Consider the following 21,453-nt stretch of genomic DNA (forward strand, 5'->3'; position numbering starts at 1 on the left):
GAATAATTCACTTTTTAATACCAGGAAATGTAGGTTTCAGGAGACTAAACTGTTTGAGAAGAAGGGAAAAGCAACAAATTCTTTGGCCTTTCTCTCTCTTTCTCCCCTCCCTTCCTTTTTTCCTTCCTTGCTTACTTATTATCATAGTAATTGGGTCTTAAGTAATATTCAACTTGGCAAACATAGCATAATAAGCTCCTTAGCCCTATTTTGTTCCTTTTTTAAAGTTTATTTATTTATTTTGAGAGAGAGAGCGAGAGAGGCAGAGGGAGAGGGAGAGAGAGAATCCCAAGAAGGCTCTGTACTGTCAGTGCAGAGCCACATGTGGGGCTCAAATTCACAAACTACGAGGTCATGACCTGAGTTTTAATCAAGAGTCAGACGCTTAACCCACTGAGCCATCCAGGCGGCCCTCAAGCCCTATTTCTGATTAAATTTCAGAGAATATTAATGGTGGCTTTCCAGTTTCCCTTAGCAGTTTCATGCCATCTCCTTGACTTTAGCAGCTGAACTTTCCTGCTATTTCACTAAGTGAACCAGAGGCTTTAAAACCTTAAGATACAATGTCTTTCTAATGGTTCCACCAATCACAGTTCAGTCTTTTCAGCTATCATTGCAAATAGTATCATTTAAATAACAAAATTTAGCTGATCCTTCCGAGAGAACCAAAACACTATGGACCTTGGGATCAAATGGAATAACAATATATTTTTTCATCTCCTCTGTACGTGTTTGCTTAGTGAGAATGCAGGGTGATATGGTCATTCTATCCTGAGGAGAATTCCTGGAGGGCATATAATCCTTTCAAATAATCTTATAATTTTATAAACAATAAATTTTCAAATAGTCCTTACAAACATAACTTAATCCATTATATAACCTTCTTCAACCAGAGATGGATATTCATGTATTTCTCTGTAAGTTTATGTATGTCTAATTGACTCATTGCTGATTGCTGAATCATACCAGTATGTGCTTATAAATTCTCCATAACATAGGAAACAGTAATATATCCAATTTACAATATTTGAATATGGATACTGTCTGCATACAAATAGGATAGGATTCAGGACTTGGTATTTTAATACTAAATATATTTACTTAGTTTATATTTACTTACTTAGTTTTACTTAGTTTACTTAGTTTAAAGGCTTAGAGACTTTTAATAGCTTCAAACTAATTTTTTTATCCAGTTACTACAATATCCAAAAAAAAAAAAAGAGAAGTTGCTGTTTTCTAGATTTATACTTCTCGTATTCTAGTTCATTCTGCTTATCTAATAGCTTTTCTATTCATTTAGAAGCTTTACTTGCCTGCCTGATATAACATCAGACTGATTCAAGCCTAACTTATGTCACAGACAAAAAAATACCATAGAGACACCTAGCATCCTACGCAGTCCCTTTCCTACTGTACAATATTAATATTAAAGCTTATTTTTAGACCATAACTCACTTATCTTGTTTAATATTTATTTTTCTGAGAAAAGAAGTAAAAAAAGATTAAGGTGTGACATCACTTCATTAAAGTTAAAATAAAAACAAACTAAAATATCATCAGATGCTGTGCTTATCGTTGCCACAGTATTTAAAATACGGAAATTTAAAAGTGGTCAAAAATTAGATCGGAAGATCACAAATCAACTAAAGCTTCTTTGATAATGAGTTGAAACTCAACCCATTTCTTTAAGAGAAGAAGCAAGGGCCCCTGGGTGGCTCAGTCAGTTGAGCATCAGCCTCTTGATTTTGGCTCAGGTCATGATCTCTCTATGCTGAATGTGGAGCCTGCTTAGGATTCTGTCACTCTGCCCCTCCCCCGCTTGTGCTCTCTGTCAAAATAAATAAATAAACCTTAACAAAAGATAGTAAGAGAAGAAGCAAAGTTTCAAGAAGGCATTTTGGGTAAGTTTGTTTGCAAGAACTGCCGTGCATTTCCATTACGATATGCATTCCAAAGTATTCCAGAATTGTGAACCTGTTTAAGGTGATGTTTAGTTTGCATTCTTTAAATGATTTTTTTAAATGTAACTAATTTAAGTTGATGCATTATTCATTCGAAAAATTGCACTGACTCAGAAATGTGACCAGCTGAAAGAAAGTAAATCTAGCTTTAATCACATATTGAGGCAAGGACAAAATTGAACAGATCTTAATGGTCTTGGCCCAGGAAAATGCTGATGCACATTTCAATTTTGTGTGTGTGTGTGTGGAAATAATAATTAGAACACCCAATATGGGCTCTTTTGAGACTTTATAAGCCAACTAGACTGGTATTGTTCATTTATATAGTTTTATTATTTTTTTCTGGGAAAAAAATCAAAGCAATTTTCTGCTAAATAACACATGCTGGTCATTAACACAAAGCCAAAAATGTAATGTGCTTCTGGGCACAATGACATGTAAGCCAATATGTCTATGATATCAAACATGCATGGAATAAACATATCTTTTTATTTCCAGTAATCATCTCTAATATTATCTCAGTAGATATTCTGTAGACAAAACCAGAAATAACGGAGCACTGTCTCAAGTTAACATCAGTGCTCCAGTAACTATACAAAAATGCGTGCTTTAGAAAGAAAAAGCTGAAAAGTAAAAAGAAGTATTTTTTTTAACAAACAGGAAATGTGAATTCTGACTCACATTTCTTCCTTTACCTTGCTGTGTTAACTTAGGGAATTTAATGATTTTCTTTAACTCGTACTCTACTAATTTTAAATTTAAAATTATAACCACATAAAATTTTTTAATAAAATCAAATCAAATGATGATCACATGATACCTAAGCCAAAGTAGTTTTACTACTTTATAGTATATAAAGGTTATAATATATGTATATATATGATATATAATATATATATTATATATATGTATAATATTGTATATAATATGTATATATAATATGTATACATATTATATGTATGTATATACATATATGTATATGTATATATATATACATATATGTATATACATATACATATATGTATATACATATATGTTATAGAAACCTTTCAAACTTCCTAACTTATACACATAGAGTTTGCTATTATCTTAATTCTTTCATTTATTTATTTTTTTATTTTTTGACATACAAAAGGCTTTATGACTTCATGCTTTAATTCCAATATGCATACTGTATGCATTATATTTATTTTAGTATCTGAAATTTGGGAGTCCTCTCAATGTAATGAAATACTATTTTGCATTTAAACAAGGAGGTACAGAAATATCTAGTAAGTATCTAATAAAATTCCATAAGTTTAAAGTGAAACTACAGACTTTAATTGCGGAATTATTTATTAGTTTAAAGGAAATATTTTTTTTTCAACGTTTATTTATTTTTGGGACAGAGAGAGACAAAGCATGAACGGGGGAGGGGCAGAGAGAGAGGGAGACACAGAATCGGAAACAGGCTCCAGGCTCTGAGCCATCAGTCCAGAGCCTGACGCGGGGCTCGAACTCACAGACCGCTAGATTGTGACCTGGCTGAAGTCGGACGCTTAACCGACTGCGCCACCCAGGCGCCCCTAAAGGAAATATTTTTTAACACTATTGACTCTTGGGGGGCCTGGGTGGCTCAGTTAGTTGAACGTCCCACTTTGGCTCAGCTCATGATCTCACAGTTCGTGAGTTCGAGCCCCGCATTGGGCTCTGTGCTGACAGGTCAGAGCCTGGAGCCTGCTTTGGAGTCTGTGTCTCCCTCTCTCTCTGCCCCTCCCCCCTTGCTCACGCTCTCTCTCTCTCTCTCTCTCTCAAAAATAAAAAAAAAAAAACATTAAAAACAAAAACCACTGTTGACTCTTGCTAATGATAAAGATGGTTATGCTCACAGAGCACATGTGCCTCAGGAGTTATAAATAAAAGGTTTATTTGATTGTCATAATTTTGTTGTTAATTTTGTTGTTAACATCTTAATTTTTACTGTAACTAAAGAAGATATAGTCATTGCATGGTCAAAACACGAAAGCTTATCCAGGACGTGTCCTGAGAGCCAGACATCTAGAAACTACAGTTATCATTTATCGAGGAATACAAGTGGGAAACTTTACTATCTTTATTAGTATGCTTTATGCCACAAATTCAAAATTACATTTATACCTGTAATGCACACTTCCCAGGTATAAATTAAATCTCAGAATCACCCAAATCCTTCTTTTAATACATAATTTTCTTAATTCTTAAATAGATTGAGGATATATTTTGATATGGCATGTCTTTTATTTGGAATGAATATAATATTTATAGCTTATAAAATCCAGTATTTGTGCTGTTCCTTTGCATTTCCCTGTTCTTTCCAAATTTTAACAAAGATATTTACTTTGATGATGGTTAAAAAACGGAAAAGAAAAATAAGAAAAAAAACTTCCATAGAGATATAGAGATAGATAGATTGATCATTCTATCTAACTATCTATAGAGAGGTGGTCATATTCCAAAGAACAGAACAGATACATGGATAAAAGGATTGTTAGTGAAAAACTGGATTGACACATATGTATTCAATATGCCTAATAGATGTAATCAAGAATACAGTAGCAAAAATATGACATTTTAATTTCCAGTACTCAGCTAGTGCATATTTTCATTGTCCTTTGCTTTTACTTTCTAAGATAGATCTTTGATTAAGATAGGATTTGCTTTTCAACTTGGCTTTGCAGCTCCAAAGTCCTATTTATCTGCAAATCTCAGTTACACTTAAGCTAAAGGAAAAATAAAACATTGGACAATTTGGAAGTGAAATGATAGATGTCTTGAGCTTAATATAATGGTCTAATGTTATTTAGAAGTTTTGCAATAAATTTATATATATGCCAAGTCGTGGAGGGAAATTAATGCAATACAAGCTTTGTTGTAGGCAGTACTCAGACACTTTTTGAAATTAATATAAGTACTATAATTTTGATACTATTTAATATGTATTAAATGTAACTATATATACATATTTATGTATATATATACATATATATGCACACATGAATGTAAATCCATTACGTGTAAAGGCACATACATAGAAAGATTTAAATATTTATGTTCTATATGATATACCTATTTATATATAATGAATTCACATTTGTGATTTCATTTAATCCTCAGAGAGAGCAGTAGATGAACAACCAATTAGGATAAAATGATGATCCCAAGATAGGAACGATGAATAAATGCCTATAAAATGATAAAGGCATGACTCTTGTCCTAAAGTATTACCTAAGAAAAAATAAACGAAATGAGTTGGGGTCTCCGGAGCCACCAGCCCTGTAGGGAAGGCTAGTCGTGGGGTCCTCTGAAATCACTAACAGACTCCCAGCTCCCAGCCACAGACCGCTGACCCTGGAGCTGTCTGTGTAGACTAGCGCCTCCTCCAGGCTGATTGCATGACTGCAGTTTCAGGACCTGGCGCTTCTGAGTCTTTCAGGCCAGGGCCCACCTCTGCCCCTTCCGCCTTTCCCCTGCCCACCCGGATGATAACTAACATTAAAACTGACTTCACCTGTTGGGGGGGGGGGGAGGGCGAGGAGAGGGAGAAAAAAAATCTAACAACTGGATTTCTAACTTCCTCTTGAGAATTGTCTCTATAATGTCATCAAATCTTAGATGTAGGTGTGTGAGGGCTGCCTAAGACGCTGTTTTTGGTCATTATGGTTTTGCGGTTACAAAAGAATTACCATTGTTGGTCCAAAAAGTGTGAAAAGAACAATCTATAAGCACCACATAAATCTATTATTTATAAACAACAGGCATCGCATTTAAATTTTCTATGTATTTTCTAGAGTAAGGCACTTAATATGAATGATAATTGAGCCTTACTGTGGTCCGTATTAAGAAAATTATATTTTTTGATAGTTAAGACGATACTATTTTAAGTATGAAAAAAAAGCAAGGCTTAATAGTGTAACTAGAGTGTCATGTAATGAAAAAGTGAGATTCAGATGAATAAAGTCTCAGTTCAGAATCCAAACTCATGATCTTTATACCTGTCCATCAGCTATGTGGGGAATATTCCAAAATAGAGTATATGTGATTCAAAGAGTCAAAATGTTAATTTTGAAGCGTTAGACAACTATGTGGATTCATCCAACAGGTATACGAAATGAAGACGGAGGGCTCAGTATTGAGGTCACGTATGAAGATATGAATTGGAGAAGTAATAAACTCTAGGTGAAAAGTAAGTTAAGCATGCATTAGAAATTCCCATGCTTCTAAATTCATGTGAGAGGGAGCTATGTCACATGCTATGCCTATGTTTTATTTTCACTTTTATATCCTTCCAAATTACTAGCATATTTTAATAGAGAGAAAAATATTTGTTTTGATGTTATCAAAAAGATTCCAAACAGCAAAATATAGTAGTGAAATTAAGTGGAGGAAGTCACAAAGACACCTAAAATCTGAGATTAACCAGTCTGCCCTTTCTGCAACAATGATCATTCTCCCATAAATCTGTAAAGACCAACACCATAAAGATACCAAGAAACAAATACATCACTGATCTGGAAACCTTCTTTCTCTAGATTTAGTCCATTTTCTGAGAGTTCATGTGGTGACTAGTCATGTTGGTATGTTCATGATCATGTATGGCTGTCAAACTGACCATGGCCCTACGTGATCTTCTTTATTGCCTGTGTCACAGAACCACAAAACTTGGAAAATATTAAGAAAGACACAGTGAAAACATCCTAGCAAAATTTCTTTGTTAGGAAATACAAGAGGAGGAAATCACTTTTCCCAGAATGCTCCAGAAGAGAAAATGCTGAATTGCTCACTTCAATGGGAAATCAATAGCTTTAACAACCATCAGCCATTTCGTCAAAAGATACATCTAGATTGGGTAAAAATTAAATGTTCTTCAGGTGACCACTAAATGTCAATGACATAAGGTCTCTCCAGAAATCATGGGATACTTTGAGAATCTATTAATCTAATATTTCTTGTTTGAAAACCATGTAAATATTGTGTTTGCTTTAATTACATTATATTATTTTCTTGCATATTTATGATTTCTATAATAAAAATATTCATTATGCAAGACAATTTCTCTGAAATCATAATGGCTCATAAAAATTGTTGGTGATTACACAAATTGTTTTTTTCTCAATTGTAATTTACAAATTGCAATCTATAATCACACATGAAATGATTATTAGTGGCATTATTATTACTGGAATATTAGTGGAATGATATTTAATCATCTTTTCAAATTCAGTATCCGGGAAACTCATGAACAGAGAACTCATGTAATTTTCACAAATAACATTAGGTATCATTATGATTCCAATATGAACTTTTCAGATATGCATATCTGAATATAGTTGAGCTCTTTATGAGAAGGAATTAGGGAAATTTCAAATCAGTGTATATAAACAGACATTAAGAATAAACTTAGAGCAATAAAAGTATTCTTCCTTTGAATAAAAGTAATAATGGTTCTAATCCACGAATATGTCAAATACAATAGTTATAGAGTAAGCTTTCCTGAAATTTAAACAAAAAGTCACTAATTACTAACATAAACAAGAAGTCTGAGTAATTACATCTTGGTCCTTACCTATTTTATTCATGAGTGGAATCACTCCAATGACTCTAAGCTTGGTGAGGAAAAATTTTGGTTAATTAATTAATTTATTTATTTTTAAATGTGTTTTTCTTATTTTTGAGACAGAGAGCATGAGCAGGGGGAAGGGCAGAGGGACAGAGGATTTGAAGTGGGCTCCATGGCTCCTGGGTGGCTCAGTTGGTTAAGCATCTGACTTTGGCTTAGGTCATGATCTCCCAGTTCGTGGGTTCGAGCCCTGCATCGGGCTCTGTGCTGACAGCTCAGAGCTGGGAGCCTGCTTTGGATTATGTGTCTCCCTCTCTCTCTGTTCCTCCCCTGCTCTCACTCTGTCTCTCTCTTTCTCAGAAATAAAAAAAAAAAAAAAAAAAAAAATGAAGTGAGCTCTGCGCTGACAGCAATGAACCTGATTCAGGGCTTGAACTCATGAACCGTGAGATCATAACCTGAGCCAAAGTGAGAGCCTCAACCAACTGAGCCACCCAGGCACCCCAGAAAGATTTTATTCATAAATAGTTTTTCAGATGATTAAAAATCAGCAGAGGGTCAGACCACGTCTCCTCAAGGAAAGTGGAAATGCCCTTCGTTATGATTGTGTAGTACATTTTCTCTATTTATAGGAACCAAAACACCAAATGTACGTGAGAGAATAAAATATATTATTTTATGTGAAATAACATTCACATGTCTGTGCAGTGATATTTGGAAAAATTATGGAACAATGGAAATAGAGTACTGTTACGTTCTTACTTAAATCCACAGTAAGTTATTTTTCCTAATGAAAACGATAACATCCTTATCAATGTATTTTATTTTGACTATTATTGCTACCACAAGAAACCTGTTATTTTGGGGCTACAATAAAATATATGGTGGGCACAGTATATTGCTTTCAGCAACTTGAAAATGCTTTTAGTACACTTATCCACGTCAGACTCTTAGTGGCCTATAAATGGCAGCTAATAAATTATGCTTGAACTGGATAAAATTGGACCATGACTCTTGAAAATGTGGTTGTTATAATGTTCAGTAGTTAAAATTGTAGTGGAAAATTGAGTTTTTACTAACAGAAATAGAGACACTGTTGTTATGCAATGTTTTACTCCTTTTTTTTTAATTGAAGTATACATGCACATGAGAATTTAAAGGATCTCTCAAGCAAAAGTAGGCACCATCTGTTTCATTTTAGATGATTTAAAAAAAAAATGCTGCACCTGGGATTGCCTGACTTCTACCTGTTTCATAATATGTCTCACAAATGTAACTACTCTCCAAGGTGTACAACTGTATATTTACATGAAAAATAAATTCGATTTATTTTGAAAACTCCATGGAATTCAACTCCGTGGAACTAGATAATATTAGTTGGAAATTATAATTCATTAAAAATTACGATCTAAAGGCATGACCCTTAGGAAAGGTGTTACTTCAAACCATCAGGAATACTGGGGGATAAGAAATAAAAATCGAGTGCCAGTTTTTATTTTAGAGATTAGTTTACCCTGGGTTTTACTTGTAAGCAAATTCTGCTAAAGGTTTTCATAAAGGCCTACGATTTTACTGTGTCTTATCCTTTCCTTAATTCATACTCTTGATTACTGTGCAGCAAAGCAAATAATAAGGCTTATCCACATAAAAAAAAGGTATGAAATAGAAAAAAAGTCCTAACTTTCTGCATTTAATGTAGCACATTAGAGATCAGCTTAGCAACCAACAATTCTTATTAATTCATTTCATGCCGTCAACCTAGATATATTTAGCAGTGTGTACAAAGTAGCAGCTAGCAACCAAACGAATGAATAAAAGTATGAGTATACTTATAACTCTTGATTTCTATTTGTTAAGTACCAAAAGACTGTTTTTATATGGGCATAATAATGTCAATTTATTATAAAAATCTTCAATAGTATGATGAGTTCCAAATATACACAAAAATGCTTTATTCTGCTTTTAAGAGATGAATTTTTGGTCAAGAAAAATACTGTGTGTGATGATGGCCAATAATTACTATGTGAAAACGAAATCAGTTTTCCAAAATTATTTTCATATAGGTAGTTTCAAAGACTTCTACGTAATACTTAGAGCTTGCAAAGAATGGAGATAAAATGCACAGATTAAAAGTAAGATGCATTGTATTAAAATCTACTTTATTTTTCATTCTGGATTCGTTGAAAAGGTGGGATATGTATTTGGCATAAAAATACAAAAAGAAAATGAACGTAAATTAAAGAAATGGAGAAAGTAACTTTTGAACAATATTACCCTTGTTCTGTGGAGGCTTTGCTAACTGATTCAAGTGCTAGATTTAAAAGATATATGTGGTTTCAAAATTACTTTAATATAGCTAGTAAAAAACATAAACTCTCACCTTTCAAATTATAGTTATGAATATTTTCTCCTTTCTATTTTTGATAATCTTGATAATAACTTATAAGAATTATTTATAATTATTTATTAAATGCAACACAGAAAATGCAAGCTATAGATTTATTATGTGACCTTATTTAGGAACATGAATTAATTTTCAAAATATTGATAACCAATATGTGTAACTAGAAGAGCTTAAATAAGGTTAGATGTCCAATGTTAGGTGCCCAGCTTAGATAATAATTACTTTCAATATTTATTGAGAACCTACTATTGATTAGTAACTTTTCTGAAGTTCCTGAACTCTTTACAGACACATATGATAATTTTTCCCAGTTTCCAGATGAGTACGTTCAGTCATAGATGGGGAAAGTCAATTAGTGAAGATCACACAGTTAAGAAATGTGGGAACCTTGATCTCAAAACGCTTTTGATATTACCATCCATTATTCAAGTGATTTTTATCAAATTGCAAGTCATGTTTCTTAAGTTATTGGACAGACTTCTAGTTTCTTCTCAGGGGGTAAAGAGCTGGAAAGAACGTTGCTCCTAACCACTCAACAAAAAGTCTGTACAGACTGCAAATTCATGACTTTTCTTGACCCCGTGAGGCAAAGAGGGGCTGCAGGGCAAACAAAAATGGGTCAATTTCGAGGAGATGACAAGTACTTGCAGAGAAGTGAGGCATGAGTGTTGGTTCACATGGGTACATACGATTGTGTACAGTTTGTATAAATCGGCGAGGATGTTTTGATGAATAGATGGAAAATGAATGTGCACTGGCAAAAAAGCATCTAACCCCTATGAAATACTCATATTGTGGGATTCGATACCAACTTACATTTTTAAAATAAACCCCAACATGTGCTAACACAAAGAATGACCAGTACCCTGAGAAAAGTGTCGCTTGTAGTTCAGACAAAGGGAGTAGAGCAGTGGCAGCCTCATGAGGGGCATGACATTACATTTGGACCCTTCAACCACTCTATGAAATGGAAGGCTTAATCTGTAGAAAAAGGACAACAAATACTAATGGAATTATGATGCTGGTGGAAAGCCATTGAAATCCAGAAGACGGAATCAGGGAAACATACACATGCATGCCCACGCACATACACACACGGACGTGCACAGGCACATACTCCACACCTCGGAGAAAGGGAAGTACTATATGTTGGTCTCAGCATGACAGCCAGTGGAGGTTCCGGAACCCTGAAAAAGCCATACCCACAAGACCCAGGAGCATGGTGCCTGTCTAACTTCACTTTGTATACTGCTCCCCACACCTGCAGACTACATAATATCAAATAACAGGTAACAGCAGGGTACTTCAGGGAGAGGGACAGTAGAAGAGTGAGTGTGACAAAGAGATCCACTCTGAATACAGCACAAAAGGAATAATCTAAAGCAGAGGTGGTAACAGACATTTAAAACTACTTCTGAAAAACCCAGTTTCCACTGAAACACACGATTACAGCAAGAACTGTGGTTCTCAGCTACAGGTCACTTTATCATTCCCCAGGGGACAGTTAACCATAACTGCAGACAATTTTATTTTTTTTCATGATTTGCCTCTACCATCTAGAAACCAGTGATGCTGATAAATATCCTGGAATGTACAGGAAATATCTCCACAAAAATCTTTATCCAGTCAAAACTATAAATGGTGCCAAGTTTGAGAAACACTAAAATAGAACAATTTGAAGTCTGTGATGCAGTGAAAGGGACTATAGAGACAACAAACTTTAAACTCAATGCAATTTCTAATGGTTTCATCCAAAACTCCCTCAATACAGGCTTAGTATAAGAAAACTGTGCTTACCTCCACTAATTGTCTCAACCCTAGAGTCTTACACAGCTTGGTTGACTTTCAACAAAAAACTATGATACATACAAAAAAAGAAAAAAAAAAGAAACAAAAAAAAGATAGCCAAGAGGCAAAACAATCAGCAGAAACAGATGCAGACATGACACAGACAAAATTATCCAACAAGGAATTTAAAATAACTATGGTTGACTTATTAAAGGCTCTAGTAGGAAAGATGGACAATGTAAGAGTAGATGGGTAATTTTATCAGAGATATGGGAAAGAAACTTTTAGCGAAAATCAAATACAAAGGGTAGAAGAAAGCAGTAACAGATAAATAATGCCTTTGATGGCCTCATTGATAGACCCATCACAGCTGAGGAGTCCGTGAACTTGAAGACAAAACCAGAGAAAACAGTCAAACTGAAATATGATAAAGACAAAGGAGGAAAAAGAATCACCCAAATACTGCCATGCCCTATCAAATAATCTAAATGTGTACAACTGGAATTCCAAAATGAGAAGAGGACAAAGAAGAAAGAATAGTTACAGAAATAATAGCTGAGACTTTATCAAAATAGTTTTTCAAAATTAATGACACTTAGGCACATATCCAGGAAGCTTAGAGAGTACCAAATAAGAAAAACAGAAACCAACAAAAACAAAATAAGTAATGCCAAACCAACAAAAAACACAAAACAACAACAAACAGTGACAAAAGTTACACCTAGGCATATCGTATTGGAACAGTTGGGAAAAACTGCTGTAATAGCTCAAAGACAGAAAAAAAGATAGATACAAATACATTTTAAAAAATGAAATCTATAACAGATTTTTCATCAAATTTGCAAGTTATTTTGTCTTTTACAGTGGAAAGACATATTTAAAGTGATAAAATATAAAAGAGAAAAACAACGAAGAACTATCAACTCATCCATAGGTAATCAAATATATTTTTCTTTTGGTTTATGTTTATTCATTTATTTTGAGCTGTTAGCATGGAGCCCGACATGGGGCTTGAACCCACGAACTGGGAGATCATGACCTGAGTCAAAACCAAGAGTCAGGCACTTAACCGCCTGAGCCACCCAGGCACCTCAAAAGTATTTTTCAATAAAGAAAAAAAAAGTGTTCAAACAACATTTGAGGAAATTTACAGCTAGCAGATATGATGTACTCTACAACGGATATTAAAAGAAGTTCCTAAAGCACAAGAAAGATAATGGCATTCAGAAGCTAGATTCTACACAAAGAAATAAAGAGCCTTGGAACCTGAATAAATTGGGGCAAGAGAAAATTCTCTTTTCTTTTCTTTTCTTTTCTTTTCTTTCTTTTTTTCTTTGTTTCAAGTTTCTATTTAAATTCCTATTAGTTAATATATAGTGTAATATTAGTTTCAGGAGTAGAATTTAGTGATTCATTACTTTTTTGAAAAAGTTTATTTTGAGAGACAGAGGGAACGCAAGCGGGGGGGGGGGGGGGGCGGGGCACAGAGAGAGAGAATACCAAGCAAGCTCCGCACTGCAAGCTCAGAGCCCAACATGAGGCTCAAACTAATGAACTTTGAGGTCATGAACTGAGCTGAAATCAAGAGTCAGACATTTAAATGACTGAGGTCACAGGCACCCCAGTGATATAACACCCGGTGCTCATCACAAGTGCCCTTCTTAATACCCATCATCCATTTAACCCATCACCCCACCATTCCCTCCAATACTCCCCAGATTTCTCTCTGTTGTTAAGAGTATGCTTTATGGTTTGCCTAACTCTGTTTTTCCCTTACGTTCATCTGTTTCATTTCCTAAATTCTACATATGAGTGAAATCATATTTGTCTTTTACCGACTGATTTAGCTTACCATAATACACTCTAGCTCCACCCATGTTTTTGCAAATGGCAAAATTTCATTCTTGTTGATGGATGAGTGATATTCCACTGTGTATATAAATATATACGACATCTTTATCCATTCAGCAGTCGATGGACAATTGGGCTCTTTCCATAATTTGGCTATTGTCGATAATGCTACTATAAACCTGAGGGATTTATGTGTCCCTTTGGATCAGTATTTTTATATCTTTTGAGTAAATAGCTACTAATGCAATTGCTGGATTAGAGCGTAGTTCTATTTTTATCTTTTTGAGGAACCTGTATACTGTTTTCCAGAGAAGCTACACCAGTTTACTCTCCCACTAACAGTGAAAGAGGATTCCTCTTTCCCCACATCGTGGCCAACATCTGTTGTTTCAGGGTTGTTAATTTTAGTCATTCTAACGGGAGTGAGCAGATATCATTGTAGTTTTGATTTGTATTTCCCTGATAATGAATGAGGTTGAGCATCTTTACATGTATGTTAGCCATCTGTATGTCTTCTTTGGAAAACTGTCTATTCGTGTTCTGCCCATTTTTAAACTGGATTATTTGGTTTTTGGATGTTGAGATTTTCTTGTGTAAAATATCTATTAGACATGCAATAAATATATGTATAATTAAGCTTCCATAGTTAAATTTCAATCAGATATTGATATTGGGATATCAGATATTGAGGAATGGGATTTCAAGACTGTAATAATAGTTGTAGTGAGCACATTATTTGTTCTGGAAAATACGTCTCTAGAGATGATTTTATCTTTTTTTAATTTTTATTTTTATTCAGTTTTTTAAATTTTAATTCCAGTATAGTTAATAGTTAACATACATACAGTGTTCTATTAGTTTCAGCTATCTATATCTATATCTATATCTATATCTATATCTATATCTATATCTATCATCTATATCTATATCTATCTACAACTATCTATATGTGGTATACGTGATATACACATGTATATCACATCTTCTTCTTTCTCCATTCATCTGTCAGTAGACACCACTTGGGCTGCTTCCATAATTTGCCTATTGTAAAAATGCTGCTATAAACATAGGGATGTGACTATCCCTTTGAATTACTGTCTTTTAAACTTTTTGGTAAATACCCAGTAGTGTGATTATTCTAGGGGTTCTTTTAGCTTTAATAATACAAAAAGGACATTATTTTGGGAAGACTTCACTTGAAGTCTAGTGTATGCAATTACTGATAAAATTATCCTTTGAGGCAAACTTTTATCACCAACAAGTTAGAAATAACACTTCCAGTTTTTTGTACATATAAGGAAGCCTATTATTGAAATGGTAAATGTTCCATGGATACATTAAAAGAAATTTGAGGTTTGAGTTAGTGTATTCAAGTCTATTGCCACATGGAAAGCATTAACATTTCATAAAAAGCAATATATAAAAGAACTCATGTGGTTGATTAGCAGGCGAAAGAGATGGGTAGCAGGAGAGAGAGGTTTCAGAAAAAGAGATAAAATATAAGGAAGATAAGAAAAAGGAGAAGGGAAGTATATTTAACTGATGGTTTTGCAAAATATAGAGAACTTTATTGTAATGATGATTTAATCAATAATGTCGACATGCTTTAAGAGATTGCATACAATTGTGGGTTTAAACTTTTCTCTGAATCACAAAAGGGATCAACATATATTTTTAAGTACTTTACTGGTCCTTGAAACCTAAGATATAAATGAATTCGATGTACCTAGAAAACAGGTAGTTTGTGCGAGAGATAAAATCTTCATGCAACAGAGACAAGTTATTTTTGAATGATCTAGTTAATACCCATACTCTTAGAAAATTTATTAGAATAAGAGGAAACTTTATATAAGAAGTTTCAATCCTTACAATACTTTGTACCCTTAAGGCCGTCAAAATAAATTCATGTTATGAAAACAAATGATGGCAGGATCATAGAGTACCTGTGTTCTTTGATACAGGACCACTGATATTGTATATATTTTCATTTGTTTCTGTTCAGTAGTACAGACTGTTTGGAAATATATAATAAAAGTCTTAATTATAAAAATAAGCCACATGGTGCTGGGTGGTTTTTGTATCATCTGAAACTTTTTCCCTTTTAAGACTTTCATCTCTGCCATTTCACACCATCCCTCTTCTCTAATTAATTAAAAAAATGCATGCATTTTGTAAAAATGTCTTGGCTTATTATACTGAGACAAGTGATGAAGTCAATATAGATGTCAGAATAAAAATGTAATCTTTACAAATGTTTGACAATGATATAATTATTTAGAGAATATAGTAATATATTAATTTGCTAATATATTTTAACAAGATTGCTGGAAATAAAAATAGTAATCTCAAGCCAATTGATTTCTTTAATTTCTTAATAAACAAAATGAAAATTTGAAAATAATATCAGAATACAATTATTAAAATAAGTAAGACCTAAAGCACTTTCTTATGAGGATAATTCCATCTACTGTCTTCTGAGATTTTTCTCTCCGAAACGTGGTCCACAAACTGCCATAATTAGTATCACTTTGGAGGTTGTTGATCATAAGGCTGTATCTCACACCTCCTGACCTGGATGGGATCCAAGATTCTGTATTTTAACTTCTCCAAGTGATTGTAATGTGTATTGAATTTTGAGAAACACTTTATGATCTGTTATTACAGAAGATTAATTGAATGCTAGACTTAAATCCTTCAATTACAGGTGACGAACACCCTGTTCATACCCTCCAAAAATGTAGATTACTTATTTTATTTTAACTGTAGCAAAATACACTTTATCCTTTAGGGAAATCGTTAGGGTTATGTGTCGAATTGGGGGTGAGGTGTGGTAATGAATTCATCCTATTTTGAGTACAGAAGAGAGATGGGAGTGTGATTACCTTCTACTTCTGTCCACAGTTAGGTTTTTAAATTCTGAGCACAGAACTTCAAAGAATAAATCCAAGATGTTAGTCTGGGCTAGCTAAGTCAGTCTTTCATTTTCTCAGCTATTTCATTCAGCCAGGTGTACTCATTCTCTTTCCACCATCCAGGATTTGGCTGACCTTTCAGCCACTGGTGATTCTCCCTACTGTACTCTCTTCCAATATCCTGTAGCTAATAGACACTTACTTTCTACACAGTACCATATACTATGCATTATACTGGTATTCCAAATTTGTCTGAATCCTTTTTGAATGATTATTTTTTGACCATGATAAAGATTATATCATCTCATGACTGGTTCTTTGAAATAGAAAGGGATGAAATGAGATAGGGCAAAGGAAAATTCTTTCTCCTTCTATTTCTGGAAAAGGTCAATTATCTTGGATAGAAAGAGAGTATGACTTCATGACTATGTGAGGAACCCATCTTTAAATCAATTTCAATGTGTATTCTCTCCAGTTAAGATAGTAATTACAATACAGCTAGTTAGTATGTTACCCAATCTTTTATTTATCTGTTTTCATGTGAAGTATTAGTGATTAATATGCTAATGTTAAGTTTTAAGTTCTTAGTATTTTTGGGCTGCTACCCAAAGTCTGGGTAGCTTATAAACAACAACAAAAAAATACTTTTTGTGGTTCTGGAGGCTAGGAAGTCCTCATGGTGGGACTTCCCTTCCATGGAAGGGTCATGGTGCCTTTTTGGCAAAAGCCTACTTTCTGGTTCATCCGTATATACTACCTTCTCTATGTGTGTTTTCATGGTCAGAGGGACTATGGATCTTTCTGGAGCATCCTTTATATAACACTGCCCCTATTCATGAGGGCCCCACCCTCATGACCTAAGCACCTCTCAAGACCCCATATCCTAATACTATAGTCTTTTGGTGTTGGTATTTCATTATATGAATTTTGAGGGGATATAAACCTTCAGACAATTAGCAGGATCTTTGGCTAATTCTAAATGGTAATGCCAGTGTGAAGTTCAGTTTTGCCTATGAAAATACTGGGCCTGGAAATAAGTATTAATAAAAAAAAATCATGTTTATTTAGCTTTAATCTAGGAAGTCCAAAAAGTTAATGCTTACATAATAATGACAATAGTTACAATACTTGTGATGGTTAAGAAAGCAAGTTTAGACAGCTCTCACAGAGATCATGTCGTGGACTTGTATACACATTGTGCTTTACACCCTCTAGTTTATTACTGACCTAAAGCTATTGCCACATATTTTTAAGATAAATCATACATAGGATAGAATGACAGCACAATTTTAAAATGTACAGATAAAGGGACTTCATAACAATTATGGAACTTATGCACATAAAACCACAGTTAAAAAATAACTGTAACTATTTACATATATATAAACAAAATTATTTTAAATGAGCAAAATTGTTATATAAGTAAGTCAGAGAAATACATGGTGAAAATTAAAATTAATCAAACAAGCAGATAAACAATCCAAAATGAGTGGCATTGAGGGTAAAATTGAAATACGGCAAACATTTCTTTGTTTACCATTTGCAAGAAGTTTTGTTTACTATCTAACTCATGTTTATTTCTTTCTGGGTCCTGATTTTGCTCCATAGAAATCAATTCCCCCCATAAAATAAACTGAATTTGACCAAAAGAGGGCAGTGTGACTTTATCTTTGTATAGCAAAGAGTAAAAACATGTGCACATATATTTTAAAATTCACTCCCTTGAGAGTGTTGTGAATGAATGAACGTTAATGTATATAAGAGCAAAAAAATATGCTGCTCAATTTAAGAATATTTCAAAAGTAGATGTTATTTTTATTTAATGTATTAACATCAGGTAAACTTAGGTGTTTGAGGTTGAACTTAGAGAACTAGTTTTATACAATGGTCACAGACTAATAACCCAGCTAACCAACAGGATTTTCAGAGTAAAATCTAGAAAATAGCAGTTAAGAGATTTTTTTTTTCATTTTAGAGAGTGTAAAACAATGTAAGTAAACACTGCAAGTTTGGAATAATTTAGGAATTCCTTGATTTATGACTTAATTTGAACTCTATATAGTAGCATGGAGGGGCAAATTACATTTTTTCATAATTATTCTTCATGTTTTCAGATGATAGGAATCAGGCAACTATTTTATTTATGAAAGCAGAATTATCGATTAATGAAAGGTTGCATTATTTCACAAGGAGGTAACTAAAACCCTTCTTCATGGTGACCCAGATATTCCTTAAATCAGTTAGATTTAAGTTCAGATCTAATATGGAACTGAAAATTCATGTGCATGGTAAGGATTCATGAAGATATCTGGTTATTTGTAATGATGGGCTCAGAAACAAAGTCTTTTTCTTTGAATGCTATGCTAAAGTAACTTATAAAACTGACTAGAATCCCATGTTCATTAATGAGCCATGAAAGGGTTTAAAAGTGACGTTAAACACTGGGGAGACCCAGCAGGGTCAATCTAACACATTCTGTGACTAACTTACCCCAACACTGGAGTCATAGAGTTAGGTGGTGAGCACTCTAACAGCTTTTAAGTGCTGTATCATGCACATCGGTTTTTCAGGTTGGGCTTCTTAGATCCCCATTAGCAATAGATCTCTTATTTCTTTCATGGGAAGATGTCTTTTATGGCGGCAGGTGCTCTAATGTCTTTTAGTAAGCCAACTTATGCCCACTTAGATTTTTATTTTGATGGTCAAAACAGTTTGAATTTCTTGTCTAAATCCATTTTTCTAAGTCCCCCAAGAGTTTATGCTGTGAACTTACTTCAAGGTTTTTAAGTCCCTTAATAACCACCATCTTTTTCAGACTCCCATTATAACTACCCTGACACGTTTCTAGGGACTATGTGTACACACATGCACACACACACACACACACACACACACACAAAGTACAATGTATATATACAGTACTATGTACAGTACTACAGTACAATACAATACATATGATACATATATATTTCAGTTAGAGTTTGTATGTATACATACACACATAAAATAAACACATGCACATGTGTGTGTGTGTGTGCATGCGTGTGTGTATTTAAGTTTGTTTGGATTGAAGAACCGTATGCATAGAAGTGGAGTTCAAATCTGAGTGATTTACCAATAGCACTGGATAACAACAAGAAGAACAGTGAACTCAAAGGTTCACCATTTCAGTGGCCAGCCCCTCGTCTATGAGTCTCTTCTTTTGGGTTATTAGCGGTTAGCTTCAGATCCCATTCCTAGCTACCAAAAACTGTTAAAAAATGATTAATGAAGATAATTTAGGCAATACAAATAAACGTTATTTAACACTTCATAAAGTAGGCAGTCTCTTTTTGAAGAAATACAAAAGGAGAAGACGGTAGAAAGCTTTTATAGGATAAAGAATAAAGAACAAGGAAGAATAGGATAGAGGAAAAGATAAAAATATCTGATTGTCTGGGGCCACTTTATCAACCTTGTTTGGGGGTGAGAAGGACCAGAGCAAGCTTCGTGTTTGTGGATCAGCTGACTCGATCTACTGCTGATGTTTGGTCAAGTGGAGCATTTACACAGCCATGGACGTTAATCTAAGTTTCAGTTTGCTGACATCTTGGTCCTACAAAGTTATTTCAATGCAACCTTTGGTCTTGACCAGGTCTTTGTGAGGTAGGTGAAAAATGGCAAAAGGTAGCCTAAACTGTTTTTTTTTTTAAATGAGTTTCATTATTGACAGGATGAATAAAACAACTCTGAAACTATTTTATCTGTATTTTAGAGTTGTTGAGGAAATAAGTACATGCGTTGATATTATTGGGCACCAGAGATCTCATTGTGAAAGATAGAAGATGAAAACACAGAATGGGTGAAGGCAAAAAAGAGTCCAATTGAGATACAACAGAATTGGAAGTGTCAATGCAAACACAAAATTTCTAAAACATGTAGATATTTAATATGCATGTTTATATGCATCTTTGTATGTGTGTATGAATATATGTGATGAGGAAGATAAATTATTTGCTATCTTTATTTGTAAAACATATTGCAATCTTCTCTGGCTACCTTCATGATTTTCCTTTTTTAGCACTGAATATATGAATTGATATTTAGGTTTTAGTATTTTTTTTTAAATTCCTTTCTTCTCCAGTACAGGATTTTCAGAAATATCTGAAAATATGAGCTTGCCTATGAGCTTGAAAGTATTTCATTATTTTTGCAAAATTCTTGGTCATTGTATCTTTAAATATTTCTTATGACTTTTTTTTCTCTCTTCTCCTACTTAAATGTCAAGTTCAACTATGCTGGACCATTTGATATTCTCTCAAAACTGGTCTGTTTTCAAACTGTATTTTGTTTTTCTTCATTTGTGATTTTTTTTCTTCTTGTGCTTCAATTTGGATAATTTTCATTAAACTCTTTTTTTTTGTATATTGATTTATCCTCTGGGTTATGTTGAGCTTAATATTGAACACTATAAACATTATTAATTTATGTCATTATGTTTTCTATTTCCATACGTATGGTAGTAATATGCTACATGAAACTATGTATAAATTATGCATATTTCTGACACTTTATATGATAAATCAAGTATATATTTATATATTGTGTGGGAATTTAAATATGTGTGCATTTGTACATCCATGTATTTTCATTATATATTATGATATAAATAATTTAATATATTGCACAAATCTATATACATCATAGAATAGCATACCCCAAAGTGTTATTATCATATTAAACTTTAATATTCTCCTGACTTTAAAAATATTTTTATAAATTTTTTATAGCAGTAAATGTTTCTAATTGTATCAGGATCCTTATGTGTAGTATGGTGTCTGACATATAATAAGCATTTCTGTAAACAGTTTTTACACTTAGTAAGCACTGGTTGAGTAAACAAATAGGTAAATGAATGTTAGTGACATTAGAGATCCTTAGTACATCTGCTATTAACTTACCTATTTATATGTCTATGTATTT

This window comes from Leopardus geoffroyi, chromosome C2 (genome assembly GCF_018350155.1).
Source record: "Leopardus geoffroyi isolate Oge1 chromosome C2, O.geoffroyi_Oge1_pat1.0, whole genome shotgun sequence".
In the NCBI taxonomy this organism is placed as follows: Eukaryota; Metazoa; Chordata; class Mammalia; order Carnivora; family Felidae; genus Leopardus; species Leopardus geoffroyi.